The 19,689-nt window shown below is 36.1% G+C and overlaps 1 protein-coding gene and 1 long non-coding RNA gene across 2 annotated transcripts in view; one reads left to right on the top strand and one right to left on the bottom strand.

Annotated features, from left to right (window-relative positions):
• LOC134535802 (silk gland factor 1) overlaps positions 1-10,658 on the top strand; it is a 154,953-nt gene extending 144,295 nt beyond the window's left edge. The window contains exon 2 of the mRNA XM_063375082.1: positions 10,226-10,658. The gene's annotated coding sequence lies outside the window, so the exon portion shown is untranslated. The remainder of the gene's footprint in view (positions 1-10,225) is intronic.
• LOC134535801 (uncharacterized) lies at positions 1,521-4,806 on the bottom strand. Its single transcript, XR_010075710.1, has 2 exons — positions 4,677-4,806; positions 1,521-2,435 (listed from the first exon to the last, which is right to left on the bottom strand). It is a non-coding gene; the product is annotated as an uncharacterized LOC134535801 (long non-coding RNA).
• Positions 10,659-19,689: the final 9,031 nt, after the last annotated feature.

The raw sequence follows: 19,689 nt of genomic DNA, 5'->3' as shown, positions 1-19,689 counted from the left end.
GTCAAATTTACTAAACAACTAACTAGAACATCTGGGAAGACTACCCCCCCTCTACCCCGATGTGCAGGCCACACCGCGCGGCTTGTTACGACAGCGCGCCCCAGTAACTGCGGCCCGTGGCTGCGCCAGCGCGCGGCCAAACAAACAAACAAAATTCTGCAAGCCCGCAGCGCGCCGCGCCGGCCCCGTGCCCCAATTACATGGTCACGCCACTTGCGCTGACGAGTGAACAGAGCAGCCAGCCCAGAGTCCCGTCAGTAAAGTCCCTAAATTTGATTTCAACAACCCTGCAAAATTTCAACCCGCGACATAACCCTCCCCTCACAGAGCTCGAGCCCCATCGAGCTACCTCAAAATTACAAATTGTCTTTTTCCATTAAACCATAACTATAAATTCCTCATTTCACAAAAATAATAATTTTCTTAGTTCCTTGCTGTCTGAACATACATCTAGATTCTGCATAAGATTTATTTTAAAACAACAAGTATTCATAAAATTAAATGTAAAACTTTTATCTGGTTTGTTCTCACAGGAACCTTCAGAGGCTCGAGTTCTCAATTCTAAAAAAATTGTTCTGTTAGTGAAGCTCTCTTTACAAATTAAATTACTGTTCTTAGTTTCTCAGTATTCGTTAAACAATGTGCAAATTCTTGATAATTATTATTATTTTTTTTTTCGGTTTCCGTTTAATACCATACTTCTTTCGTTCTTCAAAAAAAATTAAGTGTCCTTACAGTGTTTCAATTAATTAAACTCTTATCTCGTGAAGGTTGGTGCAACTCCTCGAAGTCAGTGTTGTCGAGAAGAGTAGCTCCCTGGGCTGGCCATCAGCAAACACCACTCAACTCCAACAGCTACTGGACTGGCTTCCAGGGCAGCTCACAACTTCTCCCCACATCTGCTTCGGAGTTGTGCCATCCTCATCACGAACAGATTACAATTCTGAAACATCATCAACAGGCATTACCATCATGCCTGACAAATACAAAACTAACTACTAAACTGCAATCGATGGGCAAGGATGCAAACACACAAAAAAATAAAATTAATTAATTCAACTGCTAACATAAAGTATCCCACCCTTAGCATAATCTAATCAGGCAAATAATTTGATAGGAAAAACTTAAGGAAGGGAAACATGACCTCCAATGATTTTCCCTAACTCTTGAGTCTTGATCTTCTCTATACAGCAAATAGTCCCCACGAAGTAACTGGGTTGAAGGTCAGTTCACATGACCCACCCATAACCTCTTCTACTCTTCTTTTCTTCTGGGGGCAACCACAATGCCCACCAATCTCTCTCCATGGTGCCGAACCAGCTATCCCATGAGAGTAAACAACGTAGTCAATAGAAGCGCAGAGGGGAAACACCAATCTCTGGCTTGTCGAGTCATAAAACTGCTTTATCTTCTTCTTCTTCTGAGTAAAAATATCTGACTAACCTTGCTTCTATTCTTCCAAACAGTAAAAGTTCATCAGGTATCTTCATGAAAGAAACATTCTAACTAATAATTCTTCATTTTTCTTCTTCTTTATTTCTGTTAGTTGTAATAGAAGGCCATGTTAGGGAGGTTATAGGGAAAAAGAGTGGCCAATTCCCACCCCATCACCCACCTAGATCATGACTAATTAACTTTTAAACTTTCTATTTCAAACAAATAAAAAAAAACATTTTTTTTTATTCAAACTTTTAAACTATAATTACTTTTACTTCATAACCTCAAAAGCTAATCAATAATTCTAAATGAAATTGTGATTTACTGCATCCTTGTTCCATCCGATCTGTTTGTTTATAACCTTTCTGGTAAAGTATAAAATTTTCAAACATTACTAATTCAAAAAAAAAATTAAATTCTGGTGTCCTTTGAGTTACAATTAAATTTACTATTTCTTAGCTTGAAATAATTTAAGTTTTCAAAACTATTTCATTGTCTAATTCACAACACCTAAAAATCAACTCAAAACAACAAATCATCAAAATCAATAAGATCATCTGACCTACCTATCAGTACGGTGAACTTGAACTGTTCGTACACATTTATAATAAGCTATTGTATTGAAATTCCAACCTAAATAAGGTTTAAAAAAAACTACTAATCCCTCTGTAAATTAAGAAAATTAACTTTAAAAATTAAACTTAAGGTATTAGTTCTTTTTGACAGCTACCACAACTCACTAGTTCCATCACATTACTATAACCTAAAAAGTTCTGTAAATAATGTTTATAACAAAAAAAAACTCCAGTTACTGTCTTCCATAAAAAAAAATAAAACTTTACATGACCTTATTAATCTCCACTTGTAAGTCCATGGCTGCCAGCTTTCTCTTCTCTTGAATCTTCAGTCTTGGCTCTTGTTTCAGTGATCTTGTATCTTGTCTCTCGAACTCTTGTCATCTTGTAAACTGGACTGCTGCTCAGCTCATCTTAAGGAATCTGTAACAGTTTCAAAAATACATGTTAATTTAAATTACATAATTCCTGTTCTTTGGTCCTAAAAAAAAAATTGTATTATTAGTACACATTACCCTGAAACAACATTATTATTCATTGTTTATTACTTAAAAAAAATGCTTTACCATAAAATCCTTTTTTGTTCTTTTCATTAGGCCTATTTATTTTCCTTCTTCTTAATTAAATTCTGCTTCAAATGTTAATCCTAACTTAAGACCTACCATCTATTTATTATTCATTACCTACATTATTTATGTTACCCTAAAATTCCCATAAGTTTCTAATACTTCCTATCAAAGACATTCTCTCTAAAAAAAAATTTACTTGTGACTCTTAACTTAACAAACTTAAAAAAAACTTTTACACTAGACTTAACTTATTATTCATTCTTAGTTACTAAATTTCTATATGTAAACTTTAGTACTTACAAACAAAAACTGCCTATTTCTCTCTACCTCTTAATCTCTTTCAATTATTACAATAATAATGTTACCTTGCATCTTTAAACTTTCTTCTTTTCAATTAAATTAGACATCTCATAACAATAAAAATTCTGCCTATACTCTTCTTATGGGTGTCCAACCCAACAACAAAATTTCAAATTCTCAAGTTTCCTTATATTTAAATTATGCAATGCACATAACCTCTGTGGTGCCTGTACCCTTTAGGCCTACCACCTTCTCCTCTCACAGCATAACTCTTATTCCTCGGGGTCTGTATTCACTGTTCCAAATCAAATATCTCAAATAAATTAAAAACAAATTTATTATTTTAAGAAAACAAAAATTTACATTGACTTTACTATGGAGCCTGGAAATCTCAATGTCCCACAGCAGCTAACATGACTAAATCCCATGGAACCCCAGGTTTACATAACCTGTGCCCAAAAATTTAAGCATACCAGGCTTTCCCTGCACTGGTTTTACAGCATCACACACTATTTAGGGCCCCTGATCTGCCATCAGTCCCAAGGAGTTTTCCCACAACCCCTCTCTACACAAGCGCCTACAGCATTCCTCTCAATTGGCTATCGGTTTTACGGCATTCTTTTGGGATCCGACCATCAAGTTAGGGCTAATCGAACAATAAACCTCCATACTTCCAAACTAATGTAAATCAATTAAATTTTCTCTGTAAATTCTAAAAATCAAAAAAAAATTATTCCAACATGCCAAAGAAACTTCCAAAAAAAATTCATAATCTTATCTTCAAACCATTAAAATAAAAATAAATAGATTACTCTGTTTTCTCCTTAATAACTGTAAACTGTCAACAAATATCATGTCGTAAATTTTAACTATGCTTACTGACTCTTAATCATAAAATCTCATTTGTCCTAATTAATAAACAACCGATTTCCTTAAAATCTCACTGTATCTCTCACACTCAAACTTCACTGGCTGAATATCTCAATAAATTCAAAAACAATTATCTAAACTCTTAAAGAAACTCCTCCCCAATTATTCAAATAAATTACTTCACCTTATTTTATTTCATTACTTAAAACACCTTACTCAAAAAAAATTAATTAATTATCTAGCTATCTTCCATTATTATTTATTTACCGAACAAAACTTTCTCCTAAATTAATTTAGTAAAATTCAATTTCACATTAGGCAAGTACACTAACTCTCTACAGCAATGTTTCTCATTTCCCTCCTTCCTAACTGAATCCAATCTTACTTAACCTCCAGGGAATTTACCTCACAAAATAACCAAAAATTTCACTGTAGTGCCTATCTGCTATAGGCCCACTACACAGGGGGCTCTAACCCCACCAACAAACTTCATTGAAATGGTACCCTATCCCATACAGGATAGCCACTTCGGTACTACCATGGGGAACTCCTGCCCCAAACTACTCACAACTCTCAGGATTCTCCTGACCCTTAATTCCGTAGTCAGCCCATCTCCTATGGTCTGCGCTACAATTCCCTTTCTTCCCAGGGACACAACGCCTCACCTTAGGGTCCCTCGCCCTAATGAAAACATTAATTTTGTCTCTCTGTTCTTTTGGAGTAAATTCCCTCTACACACAAAATCTAGCCTTCCCAGTTTTCTCAATGCTTATCGATTTTATAGTGTACCTCCTTAATAATGTTTACAAATCCCAAAAAAATATTTTTAAAACCGAGGTAGAATTTAACTAACAAAAACATAAACAACTTACAACGAAACACTTCTAGCCTATACATCATACACTTCTTAAAATAAATTACTTACATACTGAAAGTTCCTCTTCTTCTAAAACACACTTAAATTTAAATTTATTTAACCAATAGTCTATTTTCTTATCGCTAAGTTACCGTACAGCTGATCAAAACAAGGTCACGGCCGTCCACGTCTCCGTATGAGCCCGTGACGTCACCGAATTCCATCAGGTGCGCCAACCCTCGCTTGCGGTTCCTCCGTTCTCCGCTAGGTCTCAGCACCTCCCCGTCACGTGTTCATTCTGCCACGTCCACTGACGTGTCGTTCTGAAACAACTCTCAACATTTTTCTAATTAAAACAAAACATCACTATAAATTCTATAACTCTCTTTTACATAAACTCTCGTTTTCTCTTTAATTCCTTTCTAACGTTTATCCTTCCCTCGACTGATTTAATTCGTACGTCTCGTCTCCTACGCGCACGACAACAAAACAAACTTCACTTGAAAATAATTCCTATTTACGACAAAAATTTTTTATTTTAAATTATAATTCTCTTAACCTACAATCTTAAATTAACTTTAATAAAACTAAACCACTTGCATTATCTTTATTAAGTATTTAAATTATAACGTATTCTCCTCACGTAAAAAATCCCCGATAAACTCAACGACTTAAAACAACTTATCACTATAAACTTTATCCTTACAAGTATACTCAAATAATCATCTGTTACGTCAAAAAAAAAATCTCAAAGACTTCCTCCACTATAGACTAAAATTCCGTAATCCTCTCCTCAAGTAAACTCTTAATAACCTGCTATCAGAAGCTGAAACTAACTTAATAATAAACATAAAAATCTACCTCTCTCTCTCTCCAGAAATAGAACCTATCCGGCGAACTCTACCATTTCTGTCACGTGCACCTAGCCGGTGCCACCGCCATTTCTGTCACGATCCACCTTCAGAGGGGGGGGGGCGAGAATCGTAGCTCTTTACATAGAAACAACTCGCTTGGCATCAACTAGTCTTAACTTCATAAAATACTTTACTGTACCTAGGATCATAGGTTCGTCATCCCGTACAGGATGTCTGGTGAGAGCTGAACTAAGGAGATTTTGCAAAATAACATAATACTTAATTAAAATTATTTTATTCTTAAAGTCAAATACTCAACATCATTTTAAAGAACATTTAAATAGCGGGATTACAATTTAAAACAATAATCTCTTTACTTCCTTAACGATTGAACGACCTTACAAGAGAGAGAATGAGAGAACTTCACTAAACACTTCCCTAGTCCTTCCGAATACCTCAAATCATAATTAATACTTAAAATTAAAACAAAGATAAGTCCATACTCACATTTTCCGAAAAGCCTTTCTTGATCGATTACTTTAAAAAAATAACGTAGGGGCCTCTCCTGCCCTTGAAATCCCGAACGAACATTACATTTTAAAAACTATGACGCGTGACCCCTGACGAGGGCCATAGCCTCCGCCCGAAAGAATGACGACTACATTATGACCTAACTTAAATTAAACGACTCGTGGCCTCTGGCGTCGACCATAGCTTCCGCCCGAAAGCTTGAATTCCTACATCACGAACGAACTAACAACTCGTGACCACAGGTGAGACGCATAGCCTCCGCCTGAGTGAGCCCCGAGTCACCACTCACTTGCGCTTAAATTCGCGCGCCCTGCCGCGCCTACCATAACAAAAGCTCGTTATTGAAGTCAAATTTACTAAACAACTAACTAGAACATCTGGGAAGACTACCCCCCCTCTACCCCGATGTGCAGGCCACACCGCGCGGCTTGTTACGACAGCGCGCCCCAGTAACTGCGGCCCGTGGCTGCGCCAGCGCGCGGCCAAACAAACAAACAAAATTCTGCAAGCCCGCAGCGCGCCGCGCCGGCCCCGTGCCCCAATTACATGGTCACGCCACTTGCGCTGACGAGTGAACAGAGCAGCCAGCCCAGAGTCCCGTCAGTAAAGTCCCTAAATTTGATTTCAACAACCCTGCAAAATTTCAACCCGCGACAATATATATTAAATCCTTAAAGAAATAATTTTGATCAAAATTTTTGACTGACTCAAGTGGCAGGTCTTAAAAAGTACCGCTTTAGCTCGGAAATATTAATGAGATTAGAATTACTACGATAAGTTCTTTTCACTTAGTTTTATACTTGTAGCACATGTGTCGAAAAAATTCAATGACCAACAACAATTACATTTTAATTTTGTTACAAATTAAGTTTGGTACAGCATGTGAAATATTCGTTTACACAAGTGGTTTGATTAAATAATTAATCTATTTTGCTAATCCACTGCACCAACTACCTAAGTACCTCCTTTGTGCATGAACGTTTGAAACTGTTTTTTATGAACTTGAGAGTACATTTATTTATTCACCCTATCGTTAAGAGAAACATAAGCACCTTCAAATAATTTCTTCAAAAACATTGATCAAATATATACTATTATTTCAATAACGTACACCACTGGTGTCGTTTTATAAGAACTGATATATTTATTTGTTGTGCAGTTCTAGATAAATTAAGGTGATTTGGCTTATCAATAATTTATTGGTTTGGTGATCTGGAGACTCTATCATTTCGTTTTCGCCGTGCGAGTATTTTAAAAACAGAGATACAATTCAAAGTTCACATACTCACGTAATCTAAAACAATACAAATTATGCAATTCCTTTAATCTTTTGTTGGAAGTATTTTTATTAGTCATGAAATTGGAGTGCTCGACTGATATCTTCTTATACAAACTTAGTTGAAGGTTGTACAATCACATAATGAGAATAGGAAATTTAATGTTTAAAATCAAACTTGGTAGTAAATATAAAGTAAAATCCCATAAGTATAAAATGTTTCATTGCCTTTATTATTAATTTTTTTATGCGTCGTAAAAGTTCATAGTCTGTTTCTGTGTCTACAAATATTCTTGTATAATAGTTGTACAAAGCAGCGTTCTAGACAAGAGTATGTATATTAATAGAGCAACATGTTAAAAAATATACGTTTTAGGCTGCGAATATATGGTAATATTTTCATGTGAATTGACACTTAATAATAATTTTTATTCCTAACTTTTTGTAATATCCTTTTCTAAATAATATTTAAAAGTTTATTTTCGTTAAAGTACAAAAACACACTCATATTTTTTTTGAAACTGTTAGAGAATGATTTCAGTTAATAATCCTACAGTTTAGACTAAATGGTTTTAAAAATAATGAATTGAATCTGAAAAATTAAAAATAGGAAAACAGGTTTTCTATTAAATTATATTTTATGTCTAAGTCAGTGGAGAAAACCCTGGGCTCACGGACCATTTTGTCCCTTCAGGATCACAACATAAAATAATTCCTAGACTATTGAATAAATTACAATAAACAAAATGTGAGCGAGTCTTTCAGTACTCGCCATAGGTGTGTAGCATCTAACCTCGGTAACAAGCAAATTCATGTATTCTCATGTTGCAAACACACTTATAATACAAAATTACACGTAGGATTTGTTAAAATAAGGCCAAGCGTGATACACATATGAAAATTGTGTTTTCAACTACATTTCTTGACGCGAATCACACGTAGTTTACGCACCCGCCACTAGAATTCGCTGCCGAAGAGGTATGCCAACTATCGAATTAACCGATTATCAGAGCGAAAGGTTAAACTATATAATCAAACGGCTTCGATAAAAGCTAAACACCGGTTTCGGACCTGATTTTCGACAAGGAATTTTCTTAAAATACAGCCCATCTCGTTAAAATTCGTTGATCAGGTAATACTACAAACTCTCCTTTTGGCTTTGTGAACTTCGGTTAAGCGCCATCCGTCACATTTGGCAGCACCGTGGTTACACATTTCCGTTCCATTAGCGAAATTATTCCCACCAAATGCCGTAGCCTATACTGAGAGCTAAGATGTTTACACATCAAAAAGTTATTAGATTCTTGAAGGCCTATAGATGTCATAACCAAAACTAACATGGCATAATATCAGAGGGTTAGAAAGAGTGTGTTTGCTGCAGATGCTAAAAATATACCATAGAATGCCCGCACAGGCTTTGAATGTTTAAAATCGGCCCTCACACTTTTAAGGTTAGCTACTCTTGGCCTAAATGAATTAGGATATATTAAAAACCAAACATACAAATTAGTGAACCAAAATGACTGGTGATTCCCAGATGTGACATGTCAGTTTATTTCTTACCCTGTTATTCTTCCTAAATTTTTTATCTATATTTTTTTTTCGATAATTTATATAAAATTGCTGGTGAATACATTACTTCTTCATTTTAATTACCCTGTGTTATTTATTGGTTCGGAGACTCTTAAAGAATTAAAAAAATAATTGAAAGAATAAACAGTTTGTTGTATTAAATTTTCTCTTAATGGTTTTAGTTTAAGTATATCATCCATAATTGAATTAAAATTCTGTTTTACCGAAACTCTAAAAAATCTGAAGTTTATAAATTATTTTTGGAAAATCAAAAATTATTGTTTTACAAATAATGACTTAATAATAAAGAATTTTATGCCCACAAATGATTAATTTAAAACTATTTACCAAACGAAAACATATCCGTTGTTCATGCTCGGATTGAAATATAAATTTGCTTTTAAGTTTCTCAAAACTATTAACTAAACCCGTATTATTGATAAAACCATTAATAAAAAATCACATATATATACAAATAAAAATGTAAATGTTCGTTCGTTCAAAATCTCAAATATCCTACAGTTCTTCGCCGATTGCTTTGAAATTTTGACACAACGTTGCAAACGAATACTCGCGTGTTATAACATACCTATGCCACACCTGTGACAGGTAAAAACATAGATAAAAATATTGTGGGGTAAAAATATTTGTAAATGACTGTGTGTTGGTCTTCTGTTTTGTAACGATAAAGATATAGCTAGAAAGATATAGACATAGAGAGATAGAGCGAGGGGTATACATATTATATATAGAGAGAGATGTAGAGAGATATAGTTAGGCAGATGGATTGAGATATAGGTAGATACATGGATATATAAAGAGATATAGTGATATGGAGATATATGGATATATAGAGAAATTTTTATATGTACATAAAGAGAAATAGAGTAAGATTTATAGAGGGATATATATGTGTCCCTATATATATATATATATATATATATATATATATATATATAAGAAGCTGGAGAAATGTGTACCTGCCTAAAAAAATAATAATAGAATAAGGCATAGCAAACGCATTCTGGGCATTGCCTAGTAGTTAAATATGAATTACTAGGGACCCTAATATCGCTTTTAATTGTAAATAGAAAAATCTAATTTTGTATTAATTTGTTTTGAAAATATGACACTGAATTGCCAAAATAAATTGTTGATCCGATCGCTACCAAACTTCACATGATCACCCGTTGGGATAATCTAAAGATTGCCTGAAAATTTCATCAAATTCGGTCCAGCCATTTTGGAGTCCATAGGGAACATACATACATCGATTTTAATACAGTTAGATTAAATACTATGAGAAAAAATCGTATTTACATAACGCATAATAATTGAAACATTTCAAGTGCAGTATTATAGGTTGTTGTGTGGTGTGCTTGCAGGTTACCTTTCACGATGGCTCGCTATGGACTGAAGGAATCTCCGCCGACCAGCCCGGCCTGAAGGTTGGCAGACGTGCGCCAGCGGACCAATACACGAGCAGACAGTGCGCAGTGGTGCCAACATTCCACTCGCGAGGACTTCTTGTAATCTCAGTGTCGCTTCAGAACACACTCGAACACATTATCTGTGCAATAACGAATGAACATGTAAATGTGAAAGTGGAAGGACATAGGTGGACGCTCTAAAGGTACATTGATCAACGGAGTGGGTGAAAAAGTTATGTAAATAGTCAAAAAATGTTTAAAAGAACACAAGATCTTGGTGTACATAAAATTCTTTTTGTCATACATAAAAAATATTGCAATTGTACGAACGCACTTGCGTCTCTGTTTTTGAGTGATGAGAATTAAAATTGATTGCTAGTTGTTTAAATAGTTTTTGCCCTTTATTTTTGCTCCACGAAAGATTAAATAATGGCCAAAATAGTAACTTACTCATCTGATAAATAAAACAAACAAAAATGATAGAAGAGCAGTTGTAATTTAACATGAGCATTTGCGTAGTATCAGAAACATGCCATGTGATATGCCTATTAGAAAACGGTTTTCAACAGAAGAACATGTCTGTTGGATTAAATACAGTAAAAAAACCGCTTAAAAATCTCTTTACTTAAAGTAAGGTGTATTTGCAGACAGCGACCCAATTATGGGGAAATGTGCAGACAATTTAACTCAGTGCTCGGTTTTTTTCGGTCTATATGGCTCTGACATGACCGAACCCTCCTCTTTTCACTGTAAGTATTGAAATTCAAGTTTATCGTAGAATCTAAGTTGAGATAAATTGCTATCGTAAACATTGTCCATCGTCGTACATACGAGACATTTCCGAGTAGGTATTTCTTATTGCTGAGAATGTTAAGTGGACGAAACAAAACGTGCCCCAGTCAAGCTCACTGAGCAGCAAAGCAGGTGTACCCTGATTGGCCAGACCATCCTCCAATCAGCGCCGACCACACGGACCAATCAAAGCTCAGCTGTGACTGGGCCTATATAAACACTGCACCAGAGCACCCTGGTCATGAATACAGTCCTGGATACTAACCAAAGCTCTCAACCCCCGCATGACAGACTCTTTTCCACTCTGTCCAACTCTTCAACCAGACCATCCTCTGTATCCTGTATTCTCCTACACTTAATGCATGCAAATTCATTCAGGGTTTTCCCCGTTTCTATGCAGGTTTTACCTTGGCCCAAATCATCTAGTAGTTATAGTCTAGTATTAAGAGTGAGGGAAGTTAGTCATGGTACCAAATGCAGCATGGCTAATCTCAGCAGAACAATGCGTACAGGCTTCGGCCTGAGACGCACCTAGGTCCCTCCCAAATACACTTAGTTTTAGTTAGTTTAGGAAAAAATATACAAACCAGGCCTCAGCTGCTAGTGGTCCTTATAAATGGCTGCAAGAAGGCAAGGCACATCAACATACTCCAGGCTATGTCCTTGACCTGGATGCCCAGAAACAGTCGGAGACTCTGGCCACGAAGGCCTACGATCCAGATATATTGCACAAGATTTTGGTTTTCCTAGAATTCCATCACTAAATAACTATTTCGCATACCCCCAAAATCCTTTTCTTTGGATAATTACTACACTGCAATTATTTTTTTTGGTTGCAAACTGAACAGAAATATTCGTGTAAAATTACAGATATTTGTAAATTTGTAAATTTGCATGAAAAAAACTGTCCGGCAACAAGATAATGTTCGCGGTAATACTGAGTTTGGATTCTTACCCGGGCATTTATGATTTTTCTTGTCCCGGTACCAACATCAGTTGAGGTCATTTGTAAAACGTTCAATGAATAGCTTTCTATTATTAACTGCGCAGATTAATAAACATAATAAAACAAAATAACGTCCAATTATTGAAATTTTGGTTCTCTATTCTGTGGTTGAAAAAATTATGCTTTAATGAAACATTACTTAAATATAAAAATAATGTGCCAAATTTCTTGAAGAAATACTCAGTATTATCTCTAAAAAAACCTATTTCATATATAACCATAGCCATTTTTGTACATAGTTACAATATATTTCTTATAGTATTACAATATATTTCTTGGCAAATAGTTTCCAAAGGTATCTTTTGTTAAAGTACAGTTTTTTTTCTTTTTTCGTGGAGAAGGAAAACAAAATGTTCTCGTTAAACAAAATCCGCGAGAAATGTTAACCAAAGGTTTTTATTTGTAACTCAATAGTTTGCAACAGTAGTTCTACGTCGGATAATATTTCAGATTCTGCACTATGAAAGTTAAGATATTTATTATTATTTTATTTAGTGTTTTCAATTATATTTCTGTTTTGGTACCATAATTGGCTTAGTATTTGGCAGGAAAATGTTTGGGTTGCACCATGCTTGCAATACCAAATTAAGATAACTTAAAAACGTGGTAATTATGGTTAATAATAACTTATATATTTGTATTGTTGCTTAGACTAAGTAAAGTGAGATAGCCTCCTGACTGACCAAACCTAACTGAGATCTTATCTTGTGCTGTAAAAGCCAGGTGCAAACTGCCTAGTACTTCTGCTTCCCGCGCTCTTAACGTTATCACCACAACGAGTGGCATATACTTTATTAACGAACCATTAACGAAGTGATTAGACTACATATTAGTGTTATTTTCATTTCCAATATACGCCGAACCATGAACGCAAACACAACAACCTTTCTGCTTTAAGAACGAAGTGTTTCATTTATCTGGCAGCGTGTCTGTGTTTGAGGACCAAACACTCCATAGTCCGCAAATATTGTGAAACATACATTTAGAAGTACTTCCACTGGAAAAAAGCAGCCAATATTAGTAAGAGATAAAAACAAACTAGCTCAGACTCCACAATATAAATATGGCATGTTTTAACAACATAGCATCACAATACTAATTCATGCTCTTGAAACTAACCTATTCATAAAATTATAAAAAAAATTTAGCCTGCAAGTATTTAATTGAAAATTGGGTAAATTATATAGATTAATAAATTGATAACTACTGATCATATTTAGCCGAATTTAATTTTCAAATCATAAATATATTTTAAGAATAATGTCAAGTTGCACATGTTCATATTTAAAGTGTTTTGAAAAATGATCTGTAGTTTAAACTTTTCATAATAGATAGTTATGTTTAAGTTAATATTTTAGATAATATAAAACATCTATTTTTGAAAAAAAAAATAGAAAACTGACTTAAATGTTTGGATTAAGGTGAAAATCAAAGTTAATTGACAAAAGAATACATTTAAAGTTCTTTGTAGATCTTTACATAAAGGAATAATAGTTTATATGTTTAGAGTTCTCAGAACAATTTGTTTTACTTTTAATTTTGGTTTGTGTTTTATTAAAAAAAGCCACGCTTAATTTAATGTTTAGTTATAGTAGTGAATTTTTCTTACAAAATTTAATTGCCTTAACCTAAGACTGTAAGGACACGGGGAATACTTGAAATGTTTTAGTTTAAAGTATAGCTAAATGGGAGTCAGTGCTATGAACAGACTATTTTTACAGCTTAACATTTTCCGCGAAAGATTCTCAGTACATTATCTATTCTTGTGTCGTTGAGCATGACTGTTAATCAATAATATCTTGTCTCAGTGACGTAATCGACTCTCAATAGTTGTTGACGAATCACCAGCCATTGAATTCTCCATCGAGGGCGAAACGTCGTTCATCGTGGTTTCCTCTGCAGCCAGCAATTGCAGGCATTGAAGTAGCCTATCTTCTGCTCGTGGAACCACGCCAGTTGAAGTCTACTACTCTAGTGTTGTCGGTGACGATGATAAACATTCCATCAGGATCTGCATCCTTGCTGATGAGCTCTCCGCAGTCGATGGTACACAATCCATCAAGGTCTGCGCAGTTGTCGTCGCCAATGTCAACGGGAACTGCGTCGCCGCCGGAGTCGCTGCCATCTGGTTCTGCTCTGTCGATGGTTAACTGTCCATCGAGCTCGACATTATAACAGCAACTAAATATCAGGTAACGTACTAAGGAGAGAGCCGATTCGCAATGCACAGTTGTCAGAGGAGGACTGAAAGTTCTGTCGCCTGGGACAGGCTTATATACCCGCGACCGACGGTACAATATGCAAGTCAAAAATTCGACCATTTACATAAATACAAAAGTAAAAATTATTAAAAATAAATTCTGTACATTTAACAAAAGAAATTGATACGCAATACACACACACATGACAGGCAATAAACACGTAATGAACACGCAATGGGCATGAAATGTACACACACACACACCACACACGCAATGAACATGTAGTAAACACGCATTGACCACGCAATGTACACACAGCACACGCATTTAACGAAAAGGATGCATATTTTAACGAAAATGCGACAAAAAAAAACACATTTAATTAAAAGGACGTACATTTCAACGGAAATGCGACAAAAAGGAAGCACATTTAACGGAAAGGACGTACATGTGCACGAACATTCAAACCAGTTGGATGCGAGCGCCAATTTACGATAGGACATAATGCTCCCAACAGTTATTTTGTCTCCATCAGACTCGGCGGGCGATGATCCTGCGCTCTACAGGGTGTCCGTCATGAGGGCGCACTGCCTGCGTGGCCGCCGCCAGATTGGCCATCTAGACACGCGTCACGCCACTGGCCCAGCTCCGGGACAAGCGGGTCGCTGCTACGTAAGCGCCCTCCTATCGATTATGTATTAACCCCGCGCCGGGGCAGGAAGTGCGCATAAACAATTCATGGCCGTGATCCACGCCGCACGCGCTGTCGCGTGAGATCGCGCCGGCCGCACTGAAGTTTTGATCGGAGCGGTGGTCGGGCGCGGCGCGCCGTTTTCCTCTCAATCTGGGAACTAGGAGTTCAGGTTATCTAAACGGGTTATATTTCCCGATAATAATAATAAATTATTATTTAATTTTGTGTTTTTGCGCATGAATTTAAAATGTATACAAATAAAAATTTAATGTTCGTTGAAAATTTTAAATATCCGAAAGTTCTTAAACCGAGTCTTTTAAATTTTGACACAGAATTCAGAATTATATTCGAATACGCGCGTTAAAAAAATTAATCTGTGTCACATCTATTAGATGTAAATAGATGTATAGAATATACATATATATATGTATATATCAATGAATGATTGTGTTAGTCTTCTGTTTGGTAAAGGGAACGTTATAGATAGGAAGATATAGACATAAAGAGAAAGATATGTAGGGATGTATAGAGAGATGGAGAGAGACATACACTTATATAGAGAGTTATAGAGAGATAGAGCGAGGAATGTAGAGAGGTATAGATAGGGAGATAGATAAAACATAGATACATAGAGATATATAGAGAAGATAAGTTGATATGGAGTTATACAAAGATAGATGCAGAGATTCATATATTTAGAAAATTACAGTAATATTTATAGAGGTTCATATATAGAGAGATAGAGAGAGATGATTTGTATTTGTGTACATACTTCAAATAAATTACAAAAAAAAATTAAAAGACTCATAGCGAACGTATACTGAGCATTAGCTAGTTTATTTAATGATTTTCTTACACTGAATTATATTAGGTGTTTAAAGATGTATTGAGGTTTTTTCTATGATGGTAAAACAGCAATGTCTTAAGTCCAAATTATAAAATAAAATTAATCTTTCAATTGTAAATATCATTCAAAGAATTTAAATGGGGTTATTTGTTTTTTAATAGTTTTATAAATACAAATAATCCTCTTTATTTTATGTTTTATTAATGGTTTTTAGACATTGAATGAATCAAGAGCCTTTAATCATTCAGTATATAGTTTTAGCTTAATAGTTTGTATGTTAGTATTTGAACAAAACTCTTTTGAATTAAGATATCATTCATGATTGAATATATGTACATTTTATTTTCTCAAAAGAATGGAAACCTGAAATTACCATTGTTATAGGAAAACGAAATTTTTAGATATTAATTAATGATATCCTAAAAGTAAAATGTTTTAAGACAAAGTTAGAAACTTATATATAACATTGTGACTGACTAATCACAGATAAAGTTATTATAGATAAGATCTCACTTTGTGCGATCAGAAATTAACTGTGCGATCACACACAGATAAGTAAGTTCTCACCACCATTTAACCTCTCGGTCGTACAATTTATCTGTGTATAACCCACAAACATGCAGTATGCATCCATCAACACTGTACTGTTCGGCTTGTAACCTTCGCCAATAATCCGGAGCCATTGCTAAACAAAACCAACATTTTTGTACCGAACAGAAAAAAACAAACAAACATACAGACAATAAAGTGAGTTAATATTGCATTGTCATCCATTTTTGACGTAAGTTCAAAATTTTAAGTCTCTAGCTCATTGGGAAGTTAGTTTGAAATCGATTACAAAATTTGTACGAAGAGAAAAACAAACAGACAAGCAGACAGACAAGAAACCGAGTTAATAAGAACGTGGAAAAATAATAAAAAAATTACCAAATTGCAATGAATAAGCATGACGATATTAGAGTGAATAAAAGCAATAGAGATTATGGGATCAAACCATTGAAAAATAATAATTTGGAATAAAACTACACAATCACGTGACTAGGGAAATGCTCTTCACAACATGGTTACATGCTCTCAGTTCATGCTAATATATAAAATCAAATAAGACTTTATGTCACTGTCAACACTGTTCATGAACCATTACGTTCAGTAGTTTAATTAATTAAATTTCAATAATGAGCAAAAATATGAAATTGTGGATACAAACTCTAACGCCTTAAGGTTTCTCTCTGACAGCCCTCGCTATTGCGACATTGTCTGCATCTTACTTCAGATCTCAGAATTGTCATCTTATCGTCAGATCCTTTATTCTTCCAAGCCTCCATGACCCTCCATACAAACATCGATTACGTCATGCAGGAGGAAGCTTAGTGGTACCAAAGTGACCACACTAGTTAGCCTTCTTCCGAACCGCTTTTTTTTTTTTTTTTCAGCAAAACAACTTGTAATAATGGAGACCACAGAAGCTATTTTGCGTACACAAAACAGCTGCTGGAACCCATACTGAGTTTTTATGGCAAAACGTTTACGTAATTATGAACATTTGCCTTCACTTTAAACAAATAGGAAATGAAATGTAGTACATAAATATCGACAAAATGTGAAGAAAAAACAAACAAATCAATGCGTGTGTATTGGAAAATCCATAAGGATTACCAGAGATAAAAAAAAAAACAGTACGTGGCAGAGGAATACGAACTTTAATACATTTCCATGAAATCATTCAACATATTATTTCATCTAATTTTGACGTGCCTTAAGATATCTACAAAAAATATAATTGATAATGATATAATTTTCTAATAAAACTTTGTATATAGTCTAAACTAGGCTAGACCATCACAACGCTAGGCACGACTAGCTATGAAGACTTTCGGAAACAGTAGCTGCACCTGCAAATAAATTTCTTAAAATTATACTTTGTTATCAAGCCCGATAACTGGGTGGGATTCCCTTAACCTCGGAACAATAGAGTATACACTATGTACCAGCACAAATTTAGCTATCAAAAAACAGAGGCTAAAACATAAAATTCTGGCTTCACAAATTTCTTATCGTTTCTGACGGTTTCGATTTGCTGGTGCACCAGGCTATGTCGAAAGCGATACTGTAACGAAGATTGCAGCATTAATGAAAAATTATTTCCCTGCACTTGACTTTATTGCAGTGCACCAGAATCATTAGCAAGCTTATTTTCAAAACAATGTGCTAACAGCTTGTAATTTTAAAAGATATCTGCTCAGTAATCAAATTATCATACAGCCTACAAAAATTAAGGAGCAGAATCCAGATAGAAAATTTACAAGAAACTCTAAAGTATCTATCAAAACAAACAACTATTATTATTTTCATGTTAGCATTTATAAAAAAAAATATTATAGATATGACACTACGAATTCTTTAAATATTTTATAATAGTAATATTTAAGCTCTGAATATTGTTTACGAAATCACAAGATATATGTGCACCATAAGGCACCTTCCTAAGACTGTACTGTCATGTATCATCAAAATATTAAAAGAAAAATTAATTTACAGTTATTATGAGACAAGTTCCAACACTCGCAAAAGGCGTAAAACTGAAACTCGTCATCTGCCTCCTCGTGACACCATTGTTTGGGTTGCGTGGTGGTGGTTATGCTGGGATGGGTTTCCTAGGCCTCTGGTCATAGCTGCGTCTCTAACTAAAGAGGACTCTGCCGGCCGTAACCCTGCCGCAGTGCATCCTCAATTGCCTGGCTGGGACCATAAATGGTGGATTGGCTGAATCTGCGGGCAACAGCAGATGCGATTGAAACCTTTCTGGGGGGTCCGACTGCCGAGCCCCGGCGTCTGGGTCCCAGAGTCCTCTCATAGTGAATGAAGACAAGGCCCATGGTAATGCTGGCACGATGGAAGCACCCGGGCCCAAATGGCTGTGCACCGTCTGAGCTCCACCTAGTGGTCGGGGGAGGTACCGAGTCAGCTCCAAGGCCCTCAGATCCTTGGCAAGGTCCAAGAGGTTAGTTCTATCTACTGATTATATTATCGCCGTTGGAGGAGTCCGGGCATGTCAGAACCTTAATCGGCTGTAAGCCCGCCTGGCAGAGGTACGGTGGGTCAGAGGATATCCCGAGGAAACGAGGTTGACCAGTGGAGTGGCTGCAATACACGGCTAGTTGTTGGCAAACAGTCTATGCCCAATACAGACACCGAAGTTGGTAGTAGTACGGTAAGGATCCATGAAAGTAAAGGATCCCCGTTGCGGTTTCCTCAAAGGCCCTGGATCTGATGGGGTAGGTTCCGTACTTGGTAGCGGTGCTCCGATAGCTTGGAGCAGACACTAAGGGTTCCCTAGCTTTCTGATGAGTCGACGTTGTGAATGACGACACAGCTCCGGTTACTAGCCTGGACAGCTAGGAGAGGTTGGATAGTCCTCCACCGGACCACAGATTCAATGGGCGACTGAGGGGTCCCAGTGTGCTGTGGCAGATCGGGATAGGCGCCAGCAGTGATGATAAAGTATAAGGGCTAAGGACACAGCCAACTGTCTTGTTAGCTGAGTGAGGCGGGGGGCCGAGGTTGTGACTATGCTGGGACGGGTAGCCTCAGCCTCTGGTCATAGCTGGATCTCTAACACCTTTCCCGATTGGCGTATACGGGTATATTTCGTATCCACGCCCATGGGAGCTCCAGGCCAGTAGGGCTCATGCTGAGAGTGCTGGGTAAACAAACCAAAAGCGATGTATGCATGTATGAAAGACATTGTATCACGTGGTGGCGATGACGGACAGCGTGAGGTTCTTCGTGGTCGGAGCGTCGGGACGGCGTCGTGATGGCCTCACGAAGAGGGAGACTTTAGGCTTCTCTTCGGAGGGTGACTGCTTCTATGCCTCTCAG

Source organism: Bacillus rossius, chromosome 10 (assembly GCF_032445375.1).
Source record: "Bacillus rossius redtenbacheri isolate Brsri chromosome 10, Brsri_v3, whole genome shotgun sequence".
NCBI lineage: Eukaryota > Metazoa > Arthropoda > Insecta > Phasmatodea > Bacillidae > Bacillus > Bacillus rossius.
Note: the sequence above shows the minus strand (reverse complement) of the source record. Positions and strands in the feature narration are given on the sequence as shown.